Raw genomic sequence first — 27,732 nt, forward strand, 5'->3', positions numbered from 1 at the left:
CTTAAAGTAAGTATATGTAGCTATTCAAAACAGATACATTTTAAATAATTGTATTTCTATTACATTAATATTAAATTGTACTTTGGTGACTCACAAAGTATCTATACTAATAAAAGGGTAATATGTTAATTAGACTGGGAGACCTTCTGGGAGACCTTCCTGAAGTCCTTCCAGACAAAGCCATGGTGGCAGGGATGAGGCAGAGGTGGTTAGGGGTAATCAGGCCAGCAGGGGAGGGAAGTTGGGGACGATCAGGCCAGCAAGGGGAGGCAGTTGGGGGCAAGAAGACCAACAGGGGGGCAGTTGGGGGTGAGCAGGCCAGCAGGGCAAGGCAGTTGGGGGTGAAGAGGCCAGCAGGGTGGGGCAGTTGGGGGTAATCACGCTGGCAGGTAGAATGGTTAGGGGTGATCAGGTAGGCAGGCAGGCGAGCGGTTAGGAGACAGCGGTCCCAGATTGCGAGAGGGATGTCCCAGATTGGAGAGAGTGCAGGCCAGGCTGAGGGACACTACTGCCCCCACCCAGCATGAATTTCGTGCACCAGGCAACTAGTATATATATATTAGAAGCCCGCTGCATGAAGATCTGCCCCATAGGCCTTCCTTCCCCTGGCTGCTGGCACCGGTTTTCCTCCGGCACCCAGGACCCAGGCCTTTGGTCCGGCCGCAGCGAGGCTTAGCTTCTCCACGGCAGCCGCAGCAGAGAAGCCAAGCCTCTTCAGTCTTCAGTCTTCACTCTGGCCGGAGCGTTCAGTCTTTGCTCCGCGTCTGTGTATGCAAATTAACTGCCATCTTTGCTGGGTTAATTTGCATAGTTGCTCTGATTGGCTGGTGCGCGTAGTGGAGTGACACCTATTTTCATGTTTCTCTTTTATTAGTGTAGATTTTATATAAATGAACTCTATAGGATGTGAACTTATACTTTCTAATATGCACATTTCCATATTTTTAATTCTTTATGCATAAATTCTACCTTTTATATTTTCCAAACACAAAATACCCAGTAAAGTTGATTATTAATTTTATTTATTATTTAGTTATAATTTAAACCTATTCATCAAACTATCCAGATCAATCATTCTATTGAAAATTATTGGAAATTTATGTCAGATACCCTTTGAATTATAACCAAAAATGTTCTAAGTGGTTGTTGATATGAGAAGTGGTCCCTACTTTTAGGAAGGAAATACTGTTAAGGCTTCCTTCACATTACAGAATTAGCACAAAAATCTGTTCCCAATTAAAAAACTGTGGGAGAACCCAGCTGCATTTAGGATTTGGCAAATGCATTGAATTGTGCTCCAAATGCTTTGGTTTTAGCAAAGCCAATAAAGTATTCTCTCATGTCTTTTTCTCCTTAACTTTAAAACACATGTCCAGAGCATGAATCTGTAGCCTCTCTCTCCTTCCAGGTTTCAAGATTGGAAAGTTTTAAAATGCAATACCTTTAATATCTTCATCTGTCTAATACTCAAAGGGTGAAAAAGTATATACATGAGGTCACTTATGTAAACAAAAAGATTTATATCCTGGTTGTCAGAATGTTTAAAAAGTAATTTACTTTCACATAAAACCAAGAAGCTAAGTTTTGCCAAAGACTGATGGCACTCAGGCTAGGAGTGGTTTGAATTTATTTTGAAATATAAAAGCTGAGCAAGCCAAGGAGTTTGTTTCAGGATAGTTTGAAAGTTCCTGCAACTACTTCTCATGTACTGTACACTAACGTTTTGAAAACTAGGGCTCTAAAAAACTTAGCGATGTAGAGAATATTTTCTAAGGAAATTAAATTAAATTTAAAGGATATAAAAATTAAAAGGGTGTTTGCAATACGAATGAGTAGAACAGATACAGTATGGAAAACTACTGAAATCAACCTAGAGGATTTCTTAAAATGTAACTTAAGAGCCATCTTTAGAAGTTATATGGATTAAAGAAAAGTAAAATAGATCAGCATGTTTCTCTTCCATTAGCTCACTTAGTAACAGTTCTTCCCTGTTCAAGCCTGAGTAATAGAAATTTAATAAAAACAAAAGTACAAATGGACAATAGGCTTTCAATGTCACACATCCAATGTCACAGATGTAAGACCATTGAAGAAGTGAAGTCTTCTTTTCCTTGATACAGAAAGGAAGTAAAATAATATAATCCGTTATAACTTATGTCAGGTACTTTTCACAACCTTTTACATACACTAATGTATTCAATATTTCAACAACTATGAGATTAGATACTGCTATTATGAACATTTTACACACAGGTAAAATTAATAAAGCAAAATTAAATAGACAGCTATAAAGCTATTACATTACAGATCTGGGATTCAAACCCAATAGGACACCTTAATAAAGACTGCCTTTAACAACTGCACTATATGATACCACAGAGTATGACAAAATCAGGCATAGTTTACTTTAAATGCTAACATTGTCACTTATTAAGTGCTGGGATCTCTAGCATATGATCTATTATAACTTTGGTTTTCTCAAATATATAATACCAAGCTTAGTATAAAATTATTCAGATTTTCAAAGGATATAATATCTTGGCACATATTACATACACAATACTAGTCAGTTTCCACTGATATAAATATTTAGCCTGTTTATTCTTCACAACTTAGTTATGAAGCCATGTAGAGTTTCTAGTTAAACCCTAGGGTAATGAACATGTTTATTTAAAAATTCTCCCTTTAAAAATTCCATTACAGTGTCTATAAAAGGCTAAAAAAAAAAAAAAGTGGGGAAGAATTGCCCAGAGGAATAAAACACTGGAGAGGAGATAGTAGCAGATAGGAAATTGAAAAAAAAATCTGGGAAAAAAAGTGGGCAAGTGATGAAAGGGAACATAGAGGAGAAACCTAAAATCCAAATATCTGAAAGCATAAGAAAGCCAAAGTAAATCACTAGGCACCACATACCAAGGAAATGCTCAAAATGTAAGATACCAAGAACCCTGAAAATGGAAAGTAGGTGAGAAAAAAAGACTGGAACTGGTTGAAAGTCTATGGGAACAGGGGTAGGGTGGGGGTAGGGGGAGAGGGAGGGGAAAGAGATTAACCAAAGAATATATGCATCACCCATGGACACAGACAACAGTGTAGTGCAGGCCTGGGGAGGGGACAGGAACAGGGTGGAGGGGATCAATGGAGGGGAGAATAGGGGACATATGTAATTCTTTCAACAATAAAGATACATTTTAAAAAATAAATAAATAAAAAAGAAAGAAATCTAATCCCTAGGTCATAATGCAATTATCACAGGAAAAATTATACTCCCAGGTGATACTAGTTGATAACATCAAAGACTGTATCAAAGTTATCAGAATTAAGGTAAATAGATGAAGATAATCTGAGTTCTTGTTTCACAAAGGTTCATTAATTCAGAGCACAAATAATTACTGAACACTTACTATGTTCCAGGAGGTATTCTAGCAGTAAATTAAATAAACAAAAGTAGTCCTTGCCTTCATGGTGGCGGGGCGGGGCGGGGGTGGGGGGGAGATAAAGTTTATGAGAAAAGCAGTTCGATTCCTAGATGTCCCTTCTGTCTCCACACAATCAAGAGATCAGGTCTCTCTTATTCCTCCTGAAGAATGGAGGACTGTGCTACACAGCATGGCTGAACTAGACTCAGAGACACAACAAGCAGTAGAAGGTCTGGATGCTATCTGAAAAGAGAGATTAAATAAAATTTTACATGCTGAATGGTGAGACATGTCTCCTACCCCAACATGACCAATCCTTTCTTTACTGGGCCTTGAGAAATGGGGCGGCTTCATTTAAACCAGCCGTGGGCAAACTATGGCCCGTGGCCGGATCCAGCCGTTTGAAATGAATAAAACTAAAAAAAAAAAAAAAAGACCGTACCCTTTTATGTAATGATGCTTACTTTGAATTTATATTAGTTCACACAAACACTCCATCCATGCTTTTGTTCCAGCCCTCCGGTCCAGTTTAAGAACCCATTGTGGCCCTCGAGTAAAAAAGTTTGCCCACCCCTGAAACCATCAGGGGGGAATTACCTTGAAACATTGACATTCAAGAAATAATACGTAGTTGCTAACAGTTCACTCACCACAAAACTGGTACATCCCAGGCCAAATTATTCTAAAGTAAAGCTCTTGATTTATCAAATATTGCCAGCTTAAAAGCTGGGGGCTCTTTTTTGTGTCATGGTGACCCCGTGGGAAAAGTTAGAAGGCAAACGATGATTATTGAGTCTATAGCTTTAGAGTAGGGCTAACATAACTTTCATATAGGTATGGAAAGTGGTGGGTAATGATATATCTGTGCCATTCAATCCAGTACCTATTAGTCACGTGCGACTATTGAGCACTTTTAATGTCTCCTACAGCTGAGATACGGAATATTAAATTTTGTTTAATTTTTATTAATTTACAGCTTAGTAACCATCCATAGTGGTGACTTCATCGGACAGTACAGCTCTAGAGAAAATAATTAGAAAAAGTCATAACAATGGTGCTTGCTGACTTTTTCTTGTCACTTTAAAAGAGGCCCGAGATAAATGAGTTTAGCAGGAGTTAACCAATTTGAAACAGGAGGCTGAAGAGAATATAGCTTTGCTAAAAAGTGTGTCTTTCAGTCTGTTACCTTCAATTTATACTGACTGAGGATGGCTTAATTTAGACTTTATTCGCTTAAAAAGACCAGCTAGCTTCTGTATCTCCAACAGCAGGAGATCGCCAGTGCCCTTAGGCTTCTTTCAGTTATATTCCAATATGTTCTAGGAAGGAAAGAAAAATTAAACAGGCTGTTCTCTCTCTGCTCTTTCAGATGGTTTCGAAGTACCTTTCATTAACTCAATCTTTTGAATACAATATACACATCTCTTACATTCTTCCATTTTTACATTATTTTCTTTCTCCATGCTTTCCTTTGGGCATTTTCTATTGGCCTCTGTTCTAATTCATTCTCTCATTGTTTTCCAATCTACTGTTGAAAACCATTCATTGATATTTTAAATTCAGACATTGATATTTTAAATGCATTCTTTCAACTCTAGGATGTCCATTTGAATCCTTTCATACGGAACAGTTCTATATTGAAATTCCATATGCTTACATTTTATTTCTACCTCTTCCTCACTTTTTATTAACATTTATAAAAAATTTAAAGACACTACCGAGATATCTAGTTTATCTTTGCATCTACTTGGATTATCTATTTTTTCTCTTGATTATCAGACACATTCTCCTGCCTCTCTACATGTATAGCAATTTCTATTACATGTTGGAAATTGTGATAAAAGAACCACAGAGATTCCCAATGGCATTATCTTCTATCACAAAGGGTTTACCCCTTTCTTTTGTTAATTCAATAAGGGATTGATTATCTCAACTAATCAGAGATTGAACTCTTTCAGGGTTGGGTTGAAGGTTTGGTAAGACTCACTTTGCCTCTTGGTCGAACCTCCTCCTGAGGTCTCCCTGGAATTTTGACTAAAAGTCTGGCAAATATTCTTGCCTCATCCCCAAAGATAGGAGACCAAGTTCAGCTGTCACAATTTCTAAGGTCAGTTTTTTAGCCACTGTTCTTCATATCCTGGCACTTCTATTAAGGGGTTTGGGAGGAATAAACAATTTAATTAAAATCTTTTCTCTCTTTGGTGATTTTTTTTTTCTTTTCTACAAGTCCACAGGAAATTTTACCTTGCCTTTAAATGTATCTTTTCACCCTCTTTCGTAGCCCCAGATCTCAGCCATGTTAGAATTCTTTCAAGTGTTCAAGTTGTTGCTGTAGCTTTTCATGAACATTAAATGCTTTGTTGATTTCTTTGTCCATGGTAGTTGCCCTCTGCTTAGACTAGGCATACTTTGCCTTTATCAGTATTAGTCAGTGCCTTGCAGTGGTTCTCAACCTTCTGGCCCTTTAAATACAGTTCTTCATGTTGTGACCCAACCATAAAATTATTTTCATTGCTACTTCATAACTGTAATGTTGCTACTGTTATGAATCGTAATGTAAATATCTGATATGCAGGATGGTCTTAGGCGACCCCTGTGAAAGGGTCATTGGACCCCCAAGGGGTCGCAACCCACAGGTTGAGAACCGCTGCTTACGGAGTTCAGAGCAGATGGTGACCTTCAGATAATTTCAAAATAGTTCTACCCTCTCTGATATCTAGTGTTCATTGTACTATTATACTTTACAAGTATTATTTTGTAATTTATCTTGATTTTTCTGGTAGCTGTAATGTCAGCTGTGGGTTGGGGCATGCACAAGACTAGTAAAGGAACAGGACAGTTCAGCGTTAAGATCTATTTTTAGATGAAATCTCCGCCTGTGCTTACCTGCACAGGAAACTGACTAGGACTGCTACATTTTTATATAAATTTTCTTTTTAAAGAGACCACAAGGGAGATTTACAAAAAGCCTGTGCTTTTCACCTGTCAAAACTACCTCCAAGATTCCAAATCTGTACTAGCAGGAAATGAACTGTGAAATCTGTATTTTTCCACAGAACGGCATACATTCCAACTCTCAGGTAGGATGTGGCCATGGGGAATAATGGACAGAAACAAATAAAAATCTTCCCAGATGGAAAATCCAAGAGCCATGGAGGACAATAGAAAACATGTTAATCCCCAGAAAGCAGAATAGTAATGATAAATTTAGAAAGATCTAGAAATTCTTGCTTAATCTGATGAACCAGCGACTTTAGTTTATATAATAATAGGGTGTCTTAAAAAGTGTATACACACTTTAACAGCTCATTCTATTACATTTTGAAAATGAAATGTATTTTAATAGACATGAAAATGTATTTTCAAAGTGCGTATACATTTTTGGGGGACACCCTGTATTCTTGGTTTTCCTGAAAACAGAAGTGTTTTGTTTTAATCCTAACCTGAGGATATTTTTCCATCGATTTTTTTTTAAGAGAGAGTAAGAGAGGGAAAGACTGAGAGAAATATCAATGTGAGGAAAGGACATTGATTAGTTGTCTCCTGCACATGCCACAACCAGGGCCCAGGCCAGGGAGGAGCCTGCAACCAAGGTAAGTGCCCTTGACCTGAATCCAACCCTGACCTTTCTGTCTCCAGTCCGACCCTCTATTCACTGAGCCAAACTGGCTAGGGCTAAAAATGGAAGTTATATTGAAGTATCCTGCCCCACTGTACATGAGTTTGTATGTATCATAAAAAAGGGGTGATTAATAACTTCCTTTGCTATCAAATCACAATCAGCCTTAACTGACCCAATGGAGAGAACTTACATCCTTGACCTGGATCAGTAAATGCAAAAAGACTTTGGATTATCTAATGTGGGGGAGGGGAAAGTATGTTTTAAATGTACCAAAAAATAAATAACATGATTCATGGAGATATGGGTGGTCAGGCTAAGAGAGAACGGTATCTGTCAACCAATATTCATTCTTTCATTCTACTCTTTTAGTAACAGAATTCCCAAAGATTTAGCCAGCCTTGAAGGGAAGCTCTTTGTCTTTGACTTCCTTCTTTCTTGTGTTGCAGAGTGTGGAAGTAGTGGTGAGCCAGTTTCCACAATGCAGACAAGGGAAACACTCAGGGGATGGTTAAGCAAAAATATAAAATAAATTTGGGACTCAAGGGAAAGAGCATTTCTCTCCATCCCCTCCTTGCAGTCCCCTCCCTGACCCATCCCCGCAACCAGGACATTCTCATTCATCTTGGGCTTAGAGTCAAAAAGCTTCTGTCTTGTTTCAGCCATTGCACATTTGGTCTTCGTTAGAGTACTAAAATAAAAACCCTAATTAATATGTAAGTCTTGTAGAATTGTATGCCATTTTAAAGTATGTGCAATTGATTATTTTGATAAAAATTATGCTAAAATTGTATTTTACAAGGCAAACAAAAAACAAACACCTCAGTCAAAATAATGTTGAATATATCAAATATTTCTAAATTATATAATTATGTTAATTTTATTTTGCTAAACTAAATAACATTATTATATTGTATTTGTAGAGACATAATTCATAAAGCACCTTCACATATGCCTAGCTTAATATGCATAGTATCATTTATTAAGAATTAAATTATTCATGGCCATATTCAGGACTAGTAATCTTGAGAGAATTCCTTGTTGCAGAAAAGCGAAGTTTCACTTGCCTTCAAAAGTAATATGATGTTAGTGGGAAGAATGAAAGACCTGGAAGTTAAAAGAACCAGGTAAATACTGATTCCCCCCATCTTACTTAGTATCCTATTAGCATTGCCCAAAGCCAAGTCATAGATTCTCTTTGATCCTTAGTCTACTACTATCTATATATCAAAGGTAATAATCTTCTATCTTCCCACTAAATGAAATCAGTCAAGTTCAAATGAAATAATATATATGAAAGTAATATGTATGGTGTTGTAAATCAAACTTATACGCCTTAGAAAAGAAATGAATAGAAACTCAACAGATTATGAGTCAAACTTTTAAGATAAGCTACTTCTACAGTAGAAATGAGAGATGTTGTATGGCAGAAGAGCAAGAACAAACAGTCCATAAAGCTGGCGTAGAGTGAAAAGTGGACAATGTCTACTAATATATTCAGCAAAAAGAATAAACATATAAAAATATTTATATGTATTAAGTAACATTTAGCTATATGAAATGAAGTAGCTTTGTTTCTAAAAATAACCTGGATCCGACATGTTAAAGGATTTCATTGACTACCAAATAAATATTCCAGGATTTGGGAACTTCTGGGCCTACACTGTCACTTTCCTGAAAATATGTGATCTAAAACTTAGAGGAAGGGATTTTTCCCCAGCAGTTCTCTTTTCTTGTTCTTCTTCTTCTTCTTCTCTGGATGAATCAAAGACATCTTGAATTGCTTCTGATCCCACAAAAAAAGAAAAAAAAATCAGGGTCTCAATGCTGGCTTGTCTTTTTTTTTTTTTTTAATTAAATTTACCGAGATGACATTGTTTAATATCATGATACTGGTTTCAAGTGTCCAACACGTCATCTGTACATGGTATTGTGTGTTCACCACCCCAAGTCAAATCTCCTTCTATCACCATTTATGCCCCCTTTCTTTTTTCTACCTCCCCACCTTCCTTTCCTCCGGTGAGCACCATACAGTTGTCTGTGTCTATGAATTGTTTGTTGGTTTATTGATAGCCATTCTGACAGGTGTGAGATGATATCTCATTGTGGATTTAATTTGCACTTATCAGATGATTAGTGACATCTTCTCATATGTCTTTTGGCCATCTGTATGTCCTCTTTGGAGAAGTGTCTATTGAGGTCCTTGCTTATGTTTTAATTGGGTGTTTGCTTTTTTGGTGTTGAGTTTTATAAGTCCTTTATAAATTTTGGATATTAACCTCTTATGGGATGGATCATTGACAAATATGTTCTTCCAGGCAGTGGGCTGTCTTCATTTTTTGATGGTTCCTTCGCTGTGCTAACACTTTTTAGTTTGATATAGTCCTTATTGTTTGATTTTCCTTCTGTTTCCCTTGCCCAAGGAGATATATCACAAAAAATATGTTGAGATGAGAAATGTTTGAGATTTCACTGGCTTTGTTTACTTCCAAGATTTATATGGGTTTGAGTCTAATAGTTACATCTTTAATTCATCTTGAGTTTATTTTTGTGTATGGTGTAAATTTTTTTCTTCTTAAAGGGTAATGCATAGTGATGCAAGGAATACCTTAGTTTCTTTTGGAAGGTAGGATAAGGAAATGGACTAGAATTAATTTACATTCCCTTGCTTCCTTGTTTCTTTAATCAACATTTGTTTACTTTCAATTTTGACAGCTGAGCTCTATTAGAATGTTTGATAATTTATGTTAACGTTAACTGAGAAAGAAGAATCTGTAAGGCAACAACCATCTGTAGCTAAAAATGTTTTTCTATTTAATTAGCCAAGGTAACTGAGGTTAGAGACTTAGTTAATTCTAATAAGTTTCCCTGACTATAAAATAAGCTAAACATGACAAAAAATATATGTAAACATAGAGAGAAGAATACAGCTATAGAATTTGGAATTGTCAATTATTATTAAAATCATTTTATATTGTATCCACATAATCCTCTTATTATAAAACAAGTCACAATGATAATTGAAGATAAGGGAACAAAAGCAAAGTTAAGACTTTATATGGCTCCTTGTTAAAATGAAACATGTAGATTGCATTAAAAAACAAAAAGTGTGAATTTAATGAATAGATGAAAACATCTTTGTCCTAAAAATTACCCGAAGATACTGTCTAACAGAAATATATTTTAATACTTCAAATCCAAAAAATAGAATTGATTTATTTAATGACAGAACTAAAATGGCAGGAATTACTTTGAAAGTTCATTTTCTAAGTTATATAATTATCATTGATTTTTTTTAGACCTTAAAAACAATGTCTTAATCCATAATGCAAAGAAAGTCTTGGCATATTTATTTTGAATGCTTTTGTTCTACAAAACAGATGTGACATTTTATAACCAATCTGCTTTGAGGTAATTTTAGTCATAGATACAGTAAATATACCAGTAACTTTTAAAACCTATTTCTGTACTCACTCATTCCAGGATTTAATTATAGTTTGTGCAGTTAAGTTTAATTTCTTCTTAATAAAAAAACATAGGAAAATCATGGCAATATAAGGCAATATAAATTATGAAATAAGAAATCATTTTTCCTTTTCGCTATTTTTAACTCTTCAAAACTAAGTTTTCCTGATCAAATTTTTAAAAAATTGGACCCTGAGCATTCACTTTCAGCATTATCACAAGCAGCACTGTTATATTTTCTACACAATATTATGCTTTATTGAATAATAAATGTTTTACTGATGTAACTAGGATGCTCTTTTCCCTCTCATCACAAGATTTTATTTTTCTTCCTTCAAAAAATGGTACAAAATGTAAATAATAAAGGAGAGCAAAAGAGTGAAATATTTATCTATGAATTCAAACATTGTAAAACAAGCAGACTTATCAGCATCAAGAATCTACTCTTCCACATAACCCTTTTCCTAGATAGCACATAGCATGTATATTTAAATTCCTATGCCTCCTGGCCTGCAGAACTTACCTTACCTTCAAGATTAATATTTTTCACAGCACATTTTGCAATGTGTGAACCAGCAAGCATTAGTCCTGACCCTGGATATCATGACTACAAATTTCTGTGGCCTTTCGCCCCACAACATTGTGGTCTACTATGCTTGTTTTTAGTGGTTGTCATCTCATGAACCCACAAATTTACGATTATCCAATACATTGTCCATCTTTTCCAATTTCCATAGTTTTATCATGTATTAAAGGTGGTGTTATAGCACTTTCTGGGCCATACTCTAATACAGAGTGGCAAATTCTTTTTTCCCCCCGGATGTATCATACTACTGAATCATTAACATTGAACTTATGACCAACAGGGCTATGTAACTCCTGCCTGAATGAGGCTGATCTAACACATATATTTCCTCTATAAAGCAAATCACAGCTTTCTTGTGCTTAGGAGCACTAGACAACATTTGATTACTATGCATAGGGGTCATTTAAAACAACAAAGTCTCTAACAAAAGAACACTAGATAAAAATGCAAAAAATATGGCCCCAAATAGACCACAGAGAGGACACTGATTTACCACAGGAGAGCAGAAGCAAGAAAGAAGAAAGTTCTCTGGTGGGAACCTGCTTTTTTTTTTTTTTTTTTTAACCAATAATTCTCTAGGACATATGAATGAAGACATTTACAGGATCACCCAATACATTCTGAATATTTACTATGGGAAAAGTGGTGTTTTAAACACATTGTATTTGTTACAGTTCAGTTTCAAATATCAACAGTACAATAATTGAAATGTCTTTTGCGAGCCATATTTTTTAAACTTAAACTATATAGGTAGGTTCATTGTTATTAACTTAATTAGGGTACTCCTAAGGCTTAGGAAGAGCCACACTCAAGGGGCCAAAGAGCCGCACGTGGCTCGCGAGCCACAGTTTGCCGACCACTGTTAGATTATCCACATCGCAACTAAGGACTCATTCTCTCTTCTATACTTTTATATTGTTCATTTCTTCTTGGTATGTCCCTACCAGGGAATTTAGAAAAATTGAGCTGGCTCTCAATCCCAACTTCAAAATCAAAGGAAGGATATCAACTGGGTAAGATGCTTACCACTCATTGACATTCATCACTGTATTAACAGATATAAGGATTAGAGCAGATTTCTTCTCAAAAGTTACTTAAGCCAAACACATGGAGAGAAACATTTAAAGTACTGAATGAGAATAAGGGACTGTTAACCTATAATTATTCACCTAGAGAAAATGTCTTTGAAACTCAGGTAAAATTAAGACGATTTTGGAGAAACAAAAACTCAAGGAATTAACCACCATCAGAACTATAATACTAAATATGTCAAATAATGACCTTTAGGCAAAAGAAAATCATACCAGGAAAAAAAAAACCCACATGGATCTACACAAAGGAATGAAAAGCACTGGAGATGACCATCAGGTGAATAAATAGAAAACACTTTTTTATTTATAAAAATTAAGTTGCCGAAACCGGATTGGCTCAGTGGATAGAGCATCGGCCTGCGGACTGAAGGGTCCCAGGTTTGATTCCGGTCAAGGGCATGTACCTGGGTTGCGGGCACATCCCCAATGGGGGATGTGCAGGAGGCGGCTGATCGATGTTTCTCTCTCATCTATGTTTCTGACTCTCTCTCTCTCTCTCCCTTCCTCTCTGTAAAAAATCAATAAAATATATTTTTTAAAAAAATTAAGTTAATGGCCCTAGCCCATTTGGCTCAGTGGATGGAGTGTTAGCCTGTGAAACAAAGGGTCCTGAGTTTGATTCTGGTTGGGGGCACATACCTTGGTTGCAGGCTTCTCCCTGGCCAGGGCCCTTGTCGGGGCATGTGAGGGAGGCACTAAGCACTGTGTTTCTCTCATATTGATATGTATTTCCCTCTCTCTTCCATCTACTCTAAAATCAATGGAAAAATGTCCTTGGTGAGAATTAAAAAATTTAAGTTAATGCTTTAAAAATATATTGTATTGCTTATAGCATATGAAGAAATAAAATGTTCCAAACAAATAGCAGAAAGAATGGAGTTGGGGTACAGAAGTATGCTGTTATTAATAAAATGGAATAATGCCTTGAAAGATACAAACAACCAAAGCTCCATGAACAAGGAATAAATAACTAAATATTCTTATAATTATTAAAGAAGTTGAGTAATAATTTAAAACCTTCTCCAAAGAAAACTTCATGCCTCTATGACTTTATTGGTGAATTCTAACAAACAGATTTTATTGTGTGTGCATTTTTTTAACAAACACTTAAAAAAGAAATAATACTAATTTTGTACAAACTCTTTCAGGAAAACAGAAGAGGAGATATTACTTCTAAACTCACTTGATAAGGCCAAAATTATCTGATATGAAAAGGAAAATAAAGACAATTTTTAGGTTAAATATATATATATATATATATATATATATATATACACACATATATATATAAAATAGGCAAATAAGCCTCCTGAACATAGATGTACAAACCTCAAACAAAATATTAACAAACAACATCAGAGAATGCATAAAAAAAAAATAGCACATTATCCTAGTACTGCTAAGATTGATTTAATATTCAGTAATATTAAAGTATCCAGATGTCATATTACCATATACTAGAGGCCCGATGCACGAAATTCATGCAAGAGTAGGCCTTCCTTTCCCTAGCTGCTGGCACCGGCTTCCCTCTGGCACCTGGGACCTGGGCTTCCCTTGCAGCCCCAGCTTCGTCTGGAAGGATGTCTGGTCTAATTAGCATATTATGCTTTTATTATTATAGATAATAGAAAAATCATATGCTTATCTTAGTATATTTGGAATAGTCATTTGGGAAACTCAAAATTCAGTCCTAATAAAAACTACCTGCAAACCCTAAATGGAAGTTACCCTGTTATCAACCTAATAAAACTATCCACTGAAACCTTACAGCTACTATAATTCTTTTTTTAATATCCTGACCCGATATGTTTATTGATTTTAGAGAGGGGAAGGGAGAGTGAAACGTCAATGTGAGAGAGAAATATTAATCAGCTTCCTTTCCTATACACCCCAACTGAGAACAGAACTTGCAACCTAGGTATGTGCCCTGACTGGGAATCAACGCCCCCATCCCGAGCTTTCTGTGTATGAGGCAATGCCCTAACCAACTGAGCCACACAGGCTAGGACTAGTATCATTCTTTTGAAAGACTGAATGCTTTCCTCTAAGATCAGGAGCAAGGCAAAGATATTTGTTCTTACCACTTTTGTTCACCTTTGTACAAACATTGTACATCATTGTGGTTTAAAACAGAAAAATAGTGCAATAACAGTGAAGTAAACAAATAGGTAAATAAGTACATAAATAAATGCCTTACATATTAGAAGTAAAAAAATAAAACTGTGCTTATGTACAGATAACAGTATCATTTATATAGAAAATCCAAAGAGGTCTACAAAAAATGCTGAAACTGAGAAGTGAGTTTAGTAAAGGCAGAAGATCAAAGGTAAATATGCAAAAATCAGCTATATATTTCTGTATACTAGTACCAAACAATTAAATAATGAAATTAAAATGTCTTTTACAGGAGCATCAACAAACATGAAACATATAGGCATATTGTATTTACTAAAATGCATGCTAGATCTGTATCATGAAATATCCAAAATATTGCTGAGTGGAATTAGAAGACAGCTAAAATTGAAATGATGAAAATGGATGCCATGTTCATGAATCAAAATACCTAACACTATAAAGGTTTTAATTTTCTCCATATGTATGAAAATCCCAGCAGGTATTTATTTTGAAAATGACAAGGTGATTCTAAAATTAAATAGAACCTAGAATAGCCTCAATTTTAATAGAGGACAATGTTAGAACATTCACACTACTTTATTTCAAGAATTACTATCAAACTACAATTATCAAAACATTGTAGTATTAGTGTTAAAATTAACATATATATCAATGCAACAGAAGATAGGGAGTTCATATATGTTATCAATTAATTTTTGAGGAATATCATTCAGTAGTTAACAGGTAGGCTTAACAAATGGCTTTGGAACATAAATATTACCTTTAAAATGCTACTTCAGAATCTAAATTGAATGCTTAAATTAAGTTAAATGCCACCTCCATGCCATTGATGCAAGAAGCAAACAAAGAAAACTAGTAAGCCAATTTAGATAAATCCTATTTCCAAGGCTCCCCAATAAGCAATACTGGTTTTATCTTCTTAATAATTTTGTATCATCCTGTATAATGAAAGGGCAATATGCAAATTGACCCTAATGGTGAATGACCAGAACAACTGCTCAACCAGTCACTGACCACCTATTGGTCCCTTTCCCAAGCTGGCAGGCTCTGATCATGTGATGGCAAATGGGGAACCAAGGGTGGGTGGCGGGGTACGCGGGTGGCATCAGGCCAAGGTCCCCACCCCACCAGTCACTCCACACACACAGGGCAACCCACAGCGGGGGAAGTGCTGGCGAGCAGGTGGGAATGGCCGACCTCTTGGTTCCTTCCCCGGCCGTCAGGCTCCTATAACCGATGGTGAATGGGGAACTAGGGTGGGTGATGGCATGGGGCAGGGCCAGCTGTGGGCAGTCGGGGAAGATGGCCCTGATCTCAGGCCAGCCCTAGGGACTGTGTCCACACACGAATTTCATGTGCTGGGCCTCTAGTTTACATATAAACAAAAACATATATATGAATCCAATGAAGTTGGTATAATATATAAACTACTGTGCAACCTTCCAAATTTATCTAACTGTACTAAAAATATATTCAATAAAAGTAAGTTCTATATCAAACAAATTAATTCTTTTCCTTCTTTCAATTACATGTTTGATAAAGAAAGAATTAAAACTTGGCTTGTTTTCTCTTTTCAAATAAATCAGAGATATGATTTAATTATAGGCTGAGGTATGAAACAGAAAGGCAATAATTTTCCTTTTCTGCAAATCCTGCTAAGTCTATGAAGAGATTGTATGGGAATGATTTTAGCATACAAAAATGTGATTCATTTATAATACTCTGCTGTTCCCTAGTCTCAATAAACAGGCCAATAAAAGGAATTTTTTTTATTCCTCCCAATATTTGCTATATAAGTTCCATTTATTAGGATTACGTTTCTTGAAGTTAACCTGTCAACCTAAGGTGTTCGCCTCTCCCCTAAAGAGCAGCTGGCTGAGTTCCCGGGAAGTCTGGGTTACACCGTTATCTGAAGTGTCGGGGCAGGGACTTCAAAGGGAGACAGCTGCAGAACACATCTCACAGCTCCTTGATCTCTGGACTGGAGTGTGTGCCTACTTCTAAATTGTCTACAGGGAAATTTAGAGTTTACTTTTGGAATGTTTAAAGGTGATTTGTTCTGATAAAGGTGAAATGGGGAGACAACTCTTAGTCCGAGAGATAGTATCCATTTAATGTGGCTAAATGCCGACATGTTAAACTTCTACCCAAACCTATTTTGGCAAATATTTGTAAAGCATATACTATTATATGAAAACCACATAATGCCACATTTATCAAAGAGTACTTATCGTTTGGAGATAAATGCTGAAATGTGTAAGAAGAAAATGATGTATGTCTGGCTTTACGTCAAAATACTATAGGAGGAATAACTAGATGGGGAAATAGGTAGAACTGGCCATTGTTTGATGGTTGTTTGGACTGGAATAATAGCTACCTGGTATTTTATTATTCTCTTCCTTTATTTTAGTATCTCTAAATAGTTCCATAATAAAATAAAATCTTTATACTATTAACAATGAAAGCTACATTTCAAACCCGCTGTTTATGCCTAAATGAAAAAATAGCTATTTTCTAAAATTCCTTGGCAAGTTAGTTATTAAAAACAAGACCACATTTTTTATTTGATGCAATGTTTTATATACATGATGATTATGGGTCTGAGTCTCTCCACAAAAAACATATAAATTTTTATTTTATATTTACTAATCACTATGCTTTAGCTCACTTATGGATTTAAAAATCTTTTGTGGGCTGGCCTGGCCATCTATATCCTCACATAAGTACAGCTGGTATAACTCAGCGGTTGAGCGTCAACCCATGGATTAAGAGGTCATGGGTTTGATTCCCTGTCAAGGCATATGCCCAGGTTCCAGGCTTGATCCCCAGTAGGGGATGTGCAAGGAACATCCATTTTTCTATCTCTCTATCTAAAACCAATAAAAGGTATATTCTAAAAAAAGAAAAAAATTTTCATGCAGTGATGTTCCAAAGACCTGAGAAAGCGGTGCCACATACATGTTTTCCAAATTATCACTGATTAGTCTCCCTCACCCCAACTATCTCCACCCCCAACTCCTGTTCCTGGTACATATGATATAGTGTATCAACCAATGCAACGCAATTTTGAAAGAAAGGGATGCTATTGTGAATTACCAGACAGTAGGCATAAACTGAGACTGCCCCAAGTGAACCAGGATATCCCAGTATATAAAAACCCTGGGTCCTTAACAGTCAGTTATGCCTGGAGGCAGACCAACCAGAAGTCCTGCAGTCAGCACTGGGTTGCCATGGTGATCCAGCACTGCTGCTGCAGGCCAGGTGACCCAACACTTACTGCTGAGGGAGCTGCAAATCAGGCCCAGAGAAAGGCCTGAAGAGAGAAGTAGGGTCTGATCTGGAGCCTCTGTGGCAACTGTAGATCAGCACTTGCCTCTCTCTTTCTATCTGTGCCTGGCCAGCAACCGTGCCTCCATTTCTCTGCAGGCTTCCACCAGGGCTACTGATCAGCCCCACCTTTCTGATCAGGCCCCATTGATAGGCCTAGAGAGGATGACTGGTATAGGAACCGACCAATCAGAACAGAATCTGGGTGCTGTGCGGAGCCAATGGCTGCCTAGGAGGTGGAGCTTTTGGTGCTGACTGGCATAGAAACCAATCAATAAGAACCAAATTGGCCAGCAGAGGAGGGAAGTTGGGGGTGAGATTAGCCATCAGGGGAGGGCCGTTGGGGGCAAGATCAGGAGGGCAGGGGAGGACAGTTGGGAGCAACCAGGCCTGCAGGGGAGGGCAGTTGGGGGCGAGATCAGGCCAGCAGGGGAGGGCTGTTTGGGGCAAGATCAGGCTGGCAGGGGAGGGCAGTTGGGAGCAACCAGGCTGGCAGAGGGGCAGTGGGGGGTGAGATCATGTCTGCAGGAGAGGGCAGTTAGGGGCGATTAGGCAGGCAGGCAGAGGGGTTAGGGGCAATCAAGCAGTCAGGCAGGTGAGCAGTTAGGAGCCAGTGGTCCCAGATTGTGAGAGGGATGTCCGACTGTGGGATCGGGCCTAAACCAGCAGTTGGACATCCCCCAAGGGGTCCCCAATTGGAGAGGGTGCAGGCTGGGCTGAGGGAACCTCCCCACTCCTTGCATGAATTTTGTGCACCGGGCCACTAGTAGTTGGCATATCTGTAAGATGACCATTTATTTATGCTGGAAGAAACTTAGTTATTTTACTGGTTCTACAATGCTATTACCTTGCAAATAAAAATTGAAACCTATAAAATTATAAATTGATATTTTAAACAATAAACTATAAAATATCACAGATTTTTCCTTCTGTTCTTATAAAAATTCTCCTTACAGATTATATTTGGTGGCTACTATAATTCTATGGGTTCTGAATAATTTTTCACACTTTGCTCATCTAAAAGTTATTTGTTTGATAGTCTAATTCCTTGTCGTTTTTAATTTGATGTAATGACCTATCTCACTCAGCACTTGCTTGAAAGAATCTCAGTCATGGCAAGAACTAAGGTAAGTCAGGAAACTAAAATTCAATTACCAAAAAAAACTTCATATATTCCTTATGTTAGTCAAAATGGTCCGGTTACACTATGATAGCAATGAAGCCTGAAATTTCAGTGACGCATGACATAAAAGTATTTCTTCACTCAGTACTTAGAATATTTCCCTCCTTGGGAATCCAAGCTGCTTGGGAATCCAAACTGCTTCCACATGGGGGCTCTGCCATCTCATCACAGGGTCCCCACCCCACTATGACTAGAGGAACAAGGGGAATGAGCACACTAGCCCCTCAGGGCTCTTCCAGGAAGTGACTCTGATGGCTTCTGATCACATTCATGGATCAAAACTAGTCATTTAGTGCCACCTAATTTTTAGGGGCTAGGAAATCTACTCTTCCTTTGTATTCAAGAAGGAGAAGGTGAAATGGGATTTGGTGAACAGAAGTGCATCCTTCAGGAAGTCATAGGAACTGTTCAACCAACGGAGTGGCTATTTCCATTCCTTAGGCAAAGGAATAGAGTAACAGTTGTGAGGCCATTATGTTGACTGCCCTCCAACTTAGCATGCTGAGGTCCAAATACCGCAAGTGAAATAAATGATTTGCAGAAAAAACAAAAAAGCTTTGCACAAATGTCTTTAGGAACCCTCTCTGTTAGCAGGGAAATAAGGATTCATGAAATTATTCTAAACAAAATGCTGCAAGTTATAATTTAATTTGTCTTTTGGTGTTCTACAAGGATATAGGCAAAAAAGTCATCACAAACCTCTGTGAAAAACAAAAAACTCTTTACATTTTGAAAAATGGTACCTCCCATTCTCTTCTGTTAAGACATTTCAGTCACTTAATATTTGTTCATTATACTCCTAGCCATGGGTTTTCAAATTTTGTATATATGGAATAAATAAATCTCCCTACTACAGATTAAATGTTAATGTTGCTGTTAGGTTAAGAACTCTGTTGTCTATGCTAATAGAAAAAAAAAAGAGAAAAGGAAAAAAATCCATCATTGTTTTAAGGTAGTAAGCTTGAATCAATTTAGATATTATCATTACTGTTTGCATCCTGGAATTTACAAATTTGTAAATTTTCATTTTCTTATACAACTGGTTTTGTAATAACTTTTTTATTTGTGAATAAATTATTATCTGGTGTTCTTAAATAAAAAAAAAAATGTCTGTGCATTATAAACCTGAGGGCAAAAAACAAAAAAGGTTTTGCAGTCTATAATTCACTATACTAACTGTATTCAATTAAAATGATAGAAGAGTAATGCGGGGAAAGAGTATTTAAAGATCTAAAGATATAATTATTTAAGAGAACATTGGGTAATGGCTTAGATGGAATGATAACTACTTCCCATACATTTAGTGGTGATGTGAATTATTATTAAGAGTGATAATTAAAAACCTCAATCTACCATTTATGCATAAAAGATTGTGAACTAACCGTCTTTGGGGCTCTAATTCTGGAATCTTCTCTGCTATTTATAATGTAATACAGACAAGCCACTTAAATTCTTTTCTAGCTTTACAATATCCTTATTAGTGAAAATCATATTCTCCTTTCCACAGTGCATTAGAAAAAGACTGTAGCTAGTAGACAAAATTGAACTAATTAGGTAGAAACTTGAATTTAAAGTTGGCTTTCTTCTTTAAATTCTCTTTTCTTTTATTCTCTGGACTCCATAATTGGCAGTCCTAAGAAAGTAGCCTAAGGCAGTTTTTTTTGAATTAACTAAATCGTGACCCTGGCCCGAAGAGCAGGAATTAAAGCTTAAGGCAAAGATAACTGTGTGTTCAGGTAATCATGTAATTTATCATCCCAACTGGGAAAATTCTGAGAGTAAAATGGGGAGCTATTAGTAATTTCATCTGGAAAGCAGGAAAAAAAAACTCTGATCTTTTATTTTGACCTTTCTATGTATAAACTGCCTCCAATAAGATGCAACCAGCTTAAAGAAGCAGTTAGGGATGGCCCATAATGGATGATCTACGTAAGATGACAACATATTAGCTTCACCAGTTCTTATCTCTTGGGGAGTATAAATAAGTGATGCCCCCCAAAAAGAGGAGCAGGGTGCAAATTCTGGGGGGCTCAGAGTTGGCATGAGTTAGCAAATCTGTTGGTCTTGCAAAACCTGCTGAACCCATGGAACTAATGTATAACTCAACCTTGGAAACAGGGGAGCAGCATCCTGAGCTACCTCACTTCCCTGGCTATCCTTATGGATACCCATCACCTAATATAATATAAAAGCATCTCCTCCTTGCAACGTTAATATACAACACAATGTACATTAGCATTATCTTTGGAATTTCAGTGCTTTGGTAGGGAGGGTAGGAGAGGAAAGATGAATAACCAGGTCACCATCACCTTTGGTTAAAGATTAGGCTTCTAGTAAAGGTGGAAAATCAAAAGCGTATTACCAGTAAATGTAGATGCTTGAGGAAGTGTACTTATTTGAATATTATTCCATTTTAAACAATGTCCATGACCAAAGCAAGTAATATTTTACCAGACATCATAAAGATGCTATGTACTAACCAATAATTCCACAATATCTTCAAAACCAAGTGAAAATAAGTTGAGAGGTTGAAAAATAAAGGGTAAAACATGAGAAAATGGAATTCTTCTGAATGCTTTCTAAGTAATCTAAATATATGCTTAACCATTGGACTGAATAATGTCTATTGAAACTGTTAGAACAAAGGTTTAATCTACTGCCATCTAGTGGGAGCTTAGCTTATATTTAACTACTAGCTACTGACAAAAACAATAGCAAAAAACAGAATTAACAGTCTAATTTCAAATTACAGGGAATCTGAGACAGTATCTACTCCAGTGGCTTCAGCCTCATGGTGCTCTGAGGCTGTCACCACAGTATTTGGGGCATCATCTGAAATGTGTGTGTGTGTGTGGCGGGGGGGGGAGCGAGTGGATTCTGAGGTCCCACCTCTCATCCAACCAGATCAGTCACAGTTTTATCTGTTCTATATTTTTGACTTCTGACCTGATGTCATTAGAAGAAAGGTTCTACTTCTAAAAAGAAAAAATAATGTTGAAAGACCTTATTTAGTTTTATGTCCATCACTCTATAAATGAAGATACCAATAAACATTAATTTTCTAATGTCACACAATTGGCTAGGGGCACAACTAGCAGTAGAACTGACATTTTTTGACTCCCATTTTCATTCCAATTTGGGGTTTTAGGTTATTTAATTTAAAAATAGATTATTTCCTTGAACCTTATTTAAAATAACTTGACTTTACTATCTCCCTTACACCATTAGAACCCTTGAGAGGCAAAAGAACCTCAAAAGAAATCAATGGAAGTGAGATTATAGCTACAAAGTATAGTTACACTATGTCAAATACATATTTAGTCTAGAATGCCCCCAAAATAATAAAGTAGCTTCTAGGGATTATTTCCCTCTTTTCTCTTGGATTCATTTAATTTTAGAGGTAAAAGGGGCATCACAAAGCAGTTAATTAAGCTATCATTTAAAAAATGATTTCATGTTTTATAAAACACAAAACTATCAATTCTGCTGGGGCAGAGAAATTGAACTACTGGTCTCAAGTTAGTTTGAGTGTTTTTCGAGCTCTCCTGACCAACCATAAAACAATAGGATGGATAAGTGAGGAATAAGAAATAACAATTTATGAGAGTTTTTTTATTGTTTTGTCTGTTTATTTGTTTACTAGAGGCTCAGTGCACAAAATTCATGCATGGGGGCGAGGGTTTCCCTCAGTCCAGCCTGCACCCTCTCCTATCCTCCAATCCGAGACCCCGTGGGGGATGTCCAACTGCCCGTTTAGGCCTGATCATGGGAATCATTAGAACCCTGAGTGGCAAAAGAATCTCAGGGTTTTAATGATTCCCAGGATCAGGCCTAAACGGGCAGTTGGACATCCCTCTCACAATCCTGGACTGCTGGCTCCTAATCACTCACTTGCCTGCCTACCTGGTTGCCCCTAACTGCCCCACTCCGCCACCCTGGTCACCCCTTACTGCACCCCCTGCCAGCCCTGTCACCCCAACTGCCCCCCTCTACCGGCCTGGTTGTCCTTAACTGCCCCCTCCCACCAGCCTAATTGCCCCCAACTATCCCCCTGCTGGCCTGGTCACCCCTAACTGCAGCCCCCCCCCTTGCCAGCCTGGTCTCTCCTAACTGCCCCCTGCCCCCTGCCCCCTGCCAGCCTGATCACCCATCACTGCCTTTGTGTGCCAGCCTGATTGCTCCTAACTGCCTCCCTGCTGGCCTGGTTGCCCCTAACTGCACCCCTCTGCCAGCCATGTCACCCCCAACTACCCCCTCTCTGTCAGCCTGGTTGCCCCCAACTGCCCCCCCGATGGCTTGGTTGCCCCTCATGGCCCCTCCACCAGCCTGATCACCCCACGCAGCCTGCTGTTCAGTCGTTTGGTCATCCCTCACTAACCCCCCTGCCAGCCTTTTCGCCCCACTCAGCCTGCTTGTTCAGTCATTTGGTCATCCCTCACTAACCCCCCTGTTGGCCTGGTCGTAGGCAGCCATCTTGTGAAGGCATGTGGGTTAATTTGCATATTACCTCTTTATTATATAGGATGATTGGTGAAAGTTGTGGATTTTTTAGCACTGGGAGAAAAGAGTTGGTTGAAAGGAATCCTATATAATAAAAGGCTAATATGCAAATTGTCCCTCAGGAGTTTGACTGGCGGGGAGTTCGACTGCTCGCTATGATGTGCACTGACCACCAGGAGGCGGCACTGAGTGAAGGAAGGCCCCAGCCAGCAGCTGGCAGTCAGGGGAAGGCCACAATCTACTCTGATCAACTGCCAGGTCTTGGGACCTGACCAGTGCACAGCTTTTATGCACCAGGCCTCTAGTTTAATGATATAAAAAATGGACTATCAGTGGAGCAAGTTTCTTGAGGATTTAAGAGAAAATATAACCCAGATGCATATGGAGAGAAAAGATACCACTGTCTAGGACAGTGATGGCGAACCTATTGAGCTCGGTGTGACAGCATTTTGGAAAACCCTAACTTAACTCCGGTGCCGTGTCACATATAGAAATTTTTTGATATTTGCAACCATAGTAAAGCAAAGACTTATATTTTTGATATTTATTTTATATATTTAAATGCCATTTAACAAAGAAAAATCAACCCAAAAAAATGAGTTCAAGTGTCACCTCTGACACGCGTATCATAGGTTCGCCATCACTGGTCAAGGAGAAAGACAAGGTGTCCATATCTGTAATAGTATTATCATTTTCATATATCTCAATTAAATTTGCCACAAAATAAATATTTCTATTATATAATATTGCATTATTCATGTTTACTTTCACATTTACCCTATATCATCTCATTATATCTGTAAATCAGTAATTAAAAAATCCAGGGTTTTTCTATATTTATTTTATAAACTATTTCATTTTAAATTTGAATCCAAATATATATATCCCTCATAAGATACCACATAATATTTCTTTTTAAAAAATATATATTAGAGGCCTGGCGCATGAAAATCATGCACGGGGAGAGTCCCTCAGTCCAGCCTTCACCCTCTCTTAATCCTGGACCTTTCAGGGGATGTCCAACTGCCAGTTTAGGCCCAATTCCACAGGGATCCTTGTGGATTGGGCCTAAACTGGAAGTCGGACATCCCTCTCGCAATAGAGGACCGCTGGCTCCTAACTGCTCACCTGCATGCCTCATCGCCCCTAACCACTCGTCTCTGCCTGCCTGATCACCCCTAACCATTCTACCTGCCTGATTTATTGCCCCTAACCACTCGCCTGCCTGCCTGATCGCCCCTAACAATTCGCCTGCCTGCCTTATTGCCCCTAACTGCTTGCTGGAGGGGCGGGGTGAGCCGGGGGGAGAGGCCGTGGTCGTTCTGGTCTCTGGTTGTTCTGGTCGTTCCGCTGTTTCAGTCACTGGGCTTTTACTATATAGGATTTTTATTGATTTCAGAGAGGAAGGGAGAAGGAGAGAGAGTTAGAAACATTAATGACAAGAGAGAATTATTGATCAGCTGCCTCCTGCATAATCCCTATTGGGGATAGTGCCCATAACCTAGGCATGTGCCCTTGACTGGAATCAAACCCAGGACTCTTCAGTCTGCAGGCTGACACTTGATCCACTGAGCCAAACTAGCTAGGGCTAATATTTCTTTTAGTGTTAAAAGTAAGATACAAATTATTTTACTGCTGTATCTTTCAGTGCTTAAGATTGGCACATACATAGTGCTTAACCAATATTTGTCAAAAAAATTAACATCCTGGACTCCTTACTGCTATTGCTGTAGACCAGAATACTAATAAAATCTGAGGTTCAATTGAGAGAGTTTAATTTAGCAACTACTCATTGACTGTCTAACACATCAACAAAATTATCTAGCATTATTGCAACCATACTTTTAAAACCAAAACTCAGTTTGCATGCATAACACATAACAACCTTTTGGAGACAAAAGATCAGAATATCTGTATTTTCAAATTTTTATTTTAAAAATACAATTTTAGCAAAAAATATCAGAAATTAGCTTTATATTACAGAGTTGCCACATGATTTCTAATTATTGAGGATGATCACTTTCATCTTTCCATAGTGACCCTTTTGGAAAATGCAAGTGGGTGCCCTTAGTAATTAACTCAGTATACCAGGCACTAACTAGAATTATCCCTGAGGAAACAGGGCACATGTTTCTAGATTGGTAAAAACCCAGGGAGTCAATTCTAAAAAAAAATCAATGATAAAACAGCATAGGTAAAAACTAATTACGTTTAATAAAATTGTAAAAAAAAAAAAAATGAGACCATTGGAACTAGGAAAGTAATCCAAAGTTTAACTCCATTGCAAAAGCAATAGCTTCTAAGAACTGAAAAGCTAAATACATTCTAATGCACCATGACACAGACATCCAAGACTATTTTTGGTGATGTTTTAATAGGATGTTAGCTAATAGCTACTTAGGAAAAGGCAGAGCAGGGATTTATGAAAAGACGACATTACTATAAAATACCCCAAACAGACTGTGTAACTTCTTTGTTTTTCTTATATGCATAGTTTAACCAATAACTATACCTCAAGATATCATGACAAAGTTCATGTAATCACCATCCTCACTTATTGATATCATGAAAAAGATATAAATAGAGCTTGAAATAAATGGTAATAAGACTTAATAGATGAGATGAACTTATAAAACATAATAAAATTGGCATATAGGAGTTCAAGTGTGATGCTGTGTATAGCATATTATTTCTTCGCCCTAATGATATGCCTACAAATCATTGTACCTAAAAAAAATGCATGTCTTTGAACTCTCCTCTGCCTTATTCATTGAAAACTCTTTTGATTTTCTTCTCTACCCAAATATGGCAAGTCTAAAGATGGGGGCACATATTTTTAAAATGCAACTATCTTTAGTCTCAGTCATTCCCAGGTTAAGATAACAATGTGATTTAATTAACTGGCATTCACAATCCTCTCAAATCAGTGAAATTAATGGGGGAGTGTGGTTGATTGGAAATGTAAATAAAATCAATCTTACTGTCTATTCTATAGAGCATGCATGCTAAAGATTGGTCAGTAGCTCCATTTTATTGAAATCATATTGCTTTTATTGATTTTATAACTACCCCTATTTTATAATAAGAAAAGTGAGGCTTACAATGATACATAGGGATTTTTACCCAGGTCTTCATATTAGCATCTATTGGTTTTCTTCCTGAACATAAGGATGCTATAGGAAAGTTCTATATGTATCAATTATCTGATTCATGAGCATTAGACACTTGGATTGTGGGTAAAGTTTATTTACTGAATGCCACTGCTTAGGTCATTCTAGGGTATCCTGGTCTGAAATATTAGCTCTACTTCACAGTTCTGAACAAAGCAAAAATCTATGGTTTCATGCATTTTTGCATATCTCAGGACATTGTTTTTGCTGTCACATACAACCAGTAGGAAAAAAAAAATAACCAGAATCAATGAATTAAAGATTAGTTGTTTATAATTATAAAATCATAGTTATGTCATTAAAAGTTTCCATATTTTCTAAAACTTTAAAAATAAAACCAATAGTTGATGTGATAAAACCACATACCATGGTTGCAGGGTTCTCCCTGGCCCAGGCCCTGATTAGGGCGGGTGCAGGAAGCAACCAATCGATGTGTTTCTCTCACATTGATATTTATCTCTGTCTTTCCCTCTCTCTTCCACCCTCTCTAAAAATCAGTGGGAAAATATCCCCGGGTAAGGATTAAAACAATAAAGAAAAGCATTTAAACAAGTATGAACACATCTCTGTTATAGCACCGAACTACACCATATTCGTATCTATTTAAACACACACACACACACACACACACACACACACACACACACACACCACCTACATTCTGCACATTGAAGAACAGAAATCATGAATTTATCTGCCTTTAAACTACCATCTTTTGCAAAAACGCACAGAATCCTCACAATCTCATAAGGTAGGCACTAGTATACAGATGAGGAAACTGAGGCACAGAGAAGTTATAAAACGTATCCAAGGCTATATGTCTAATAAATGACGGAGACTAAATTCAGAAGCAGACATTGGGCCAGGGATCCCTATGTTCCTAACCACTTCTATACTACCCCATAGAGTTAAGTGATCATCCTATATAATAAAAGGCTGATATGCAAATCGACCTAACAGCAGAACAAACAGTCACTATGATGCGCACTGACCACCAAAAGGAAGACTCTATTGCAGGAGCTGCCCCCTGGTGGTCAGTGTGCTCCCACAAGGGGAGCACCGCTCAGCCCGAAGCCCTGAGCCAGGCACCGCGGTGGTCTCCGGCCTCTGCACCAGTCAGACATCCCCCAAGGGCTCCCAGACTGCGAGAGGGTGCAGGCTGGGCTCAGGGAACCTCGTACCCAACAAGTGCAAGAATGTCGTGCACCGGGCCTTTAGTTAAGTAATAATTGGCAT

Source organism: Myotis nattereri, assembly GCF_964212035.1.
Source record: "Myotis nattereri genome assembly, chromosome: 3".
Lineage (NCBI taxonomy): Eukaryota > Metazoa > Chordata > Mammalia > Chiroptera > Vespertilionidae > Myotis > Myotis nattereri.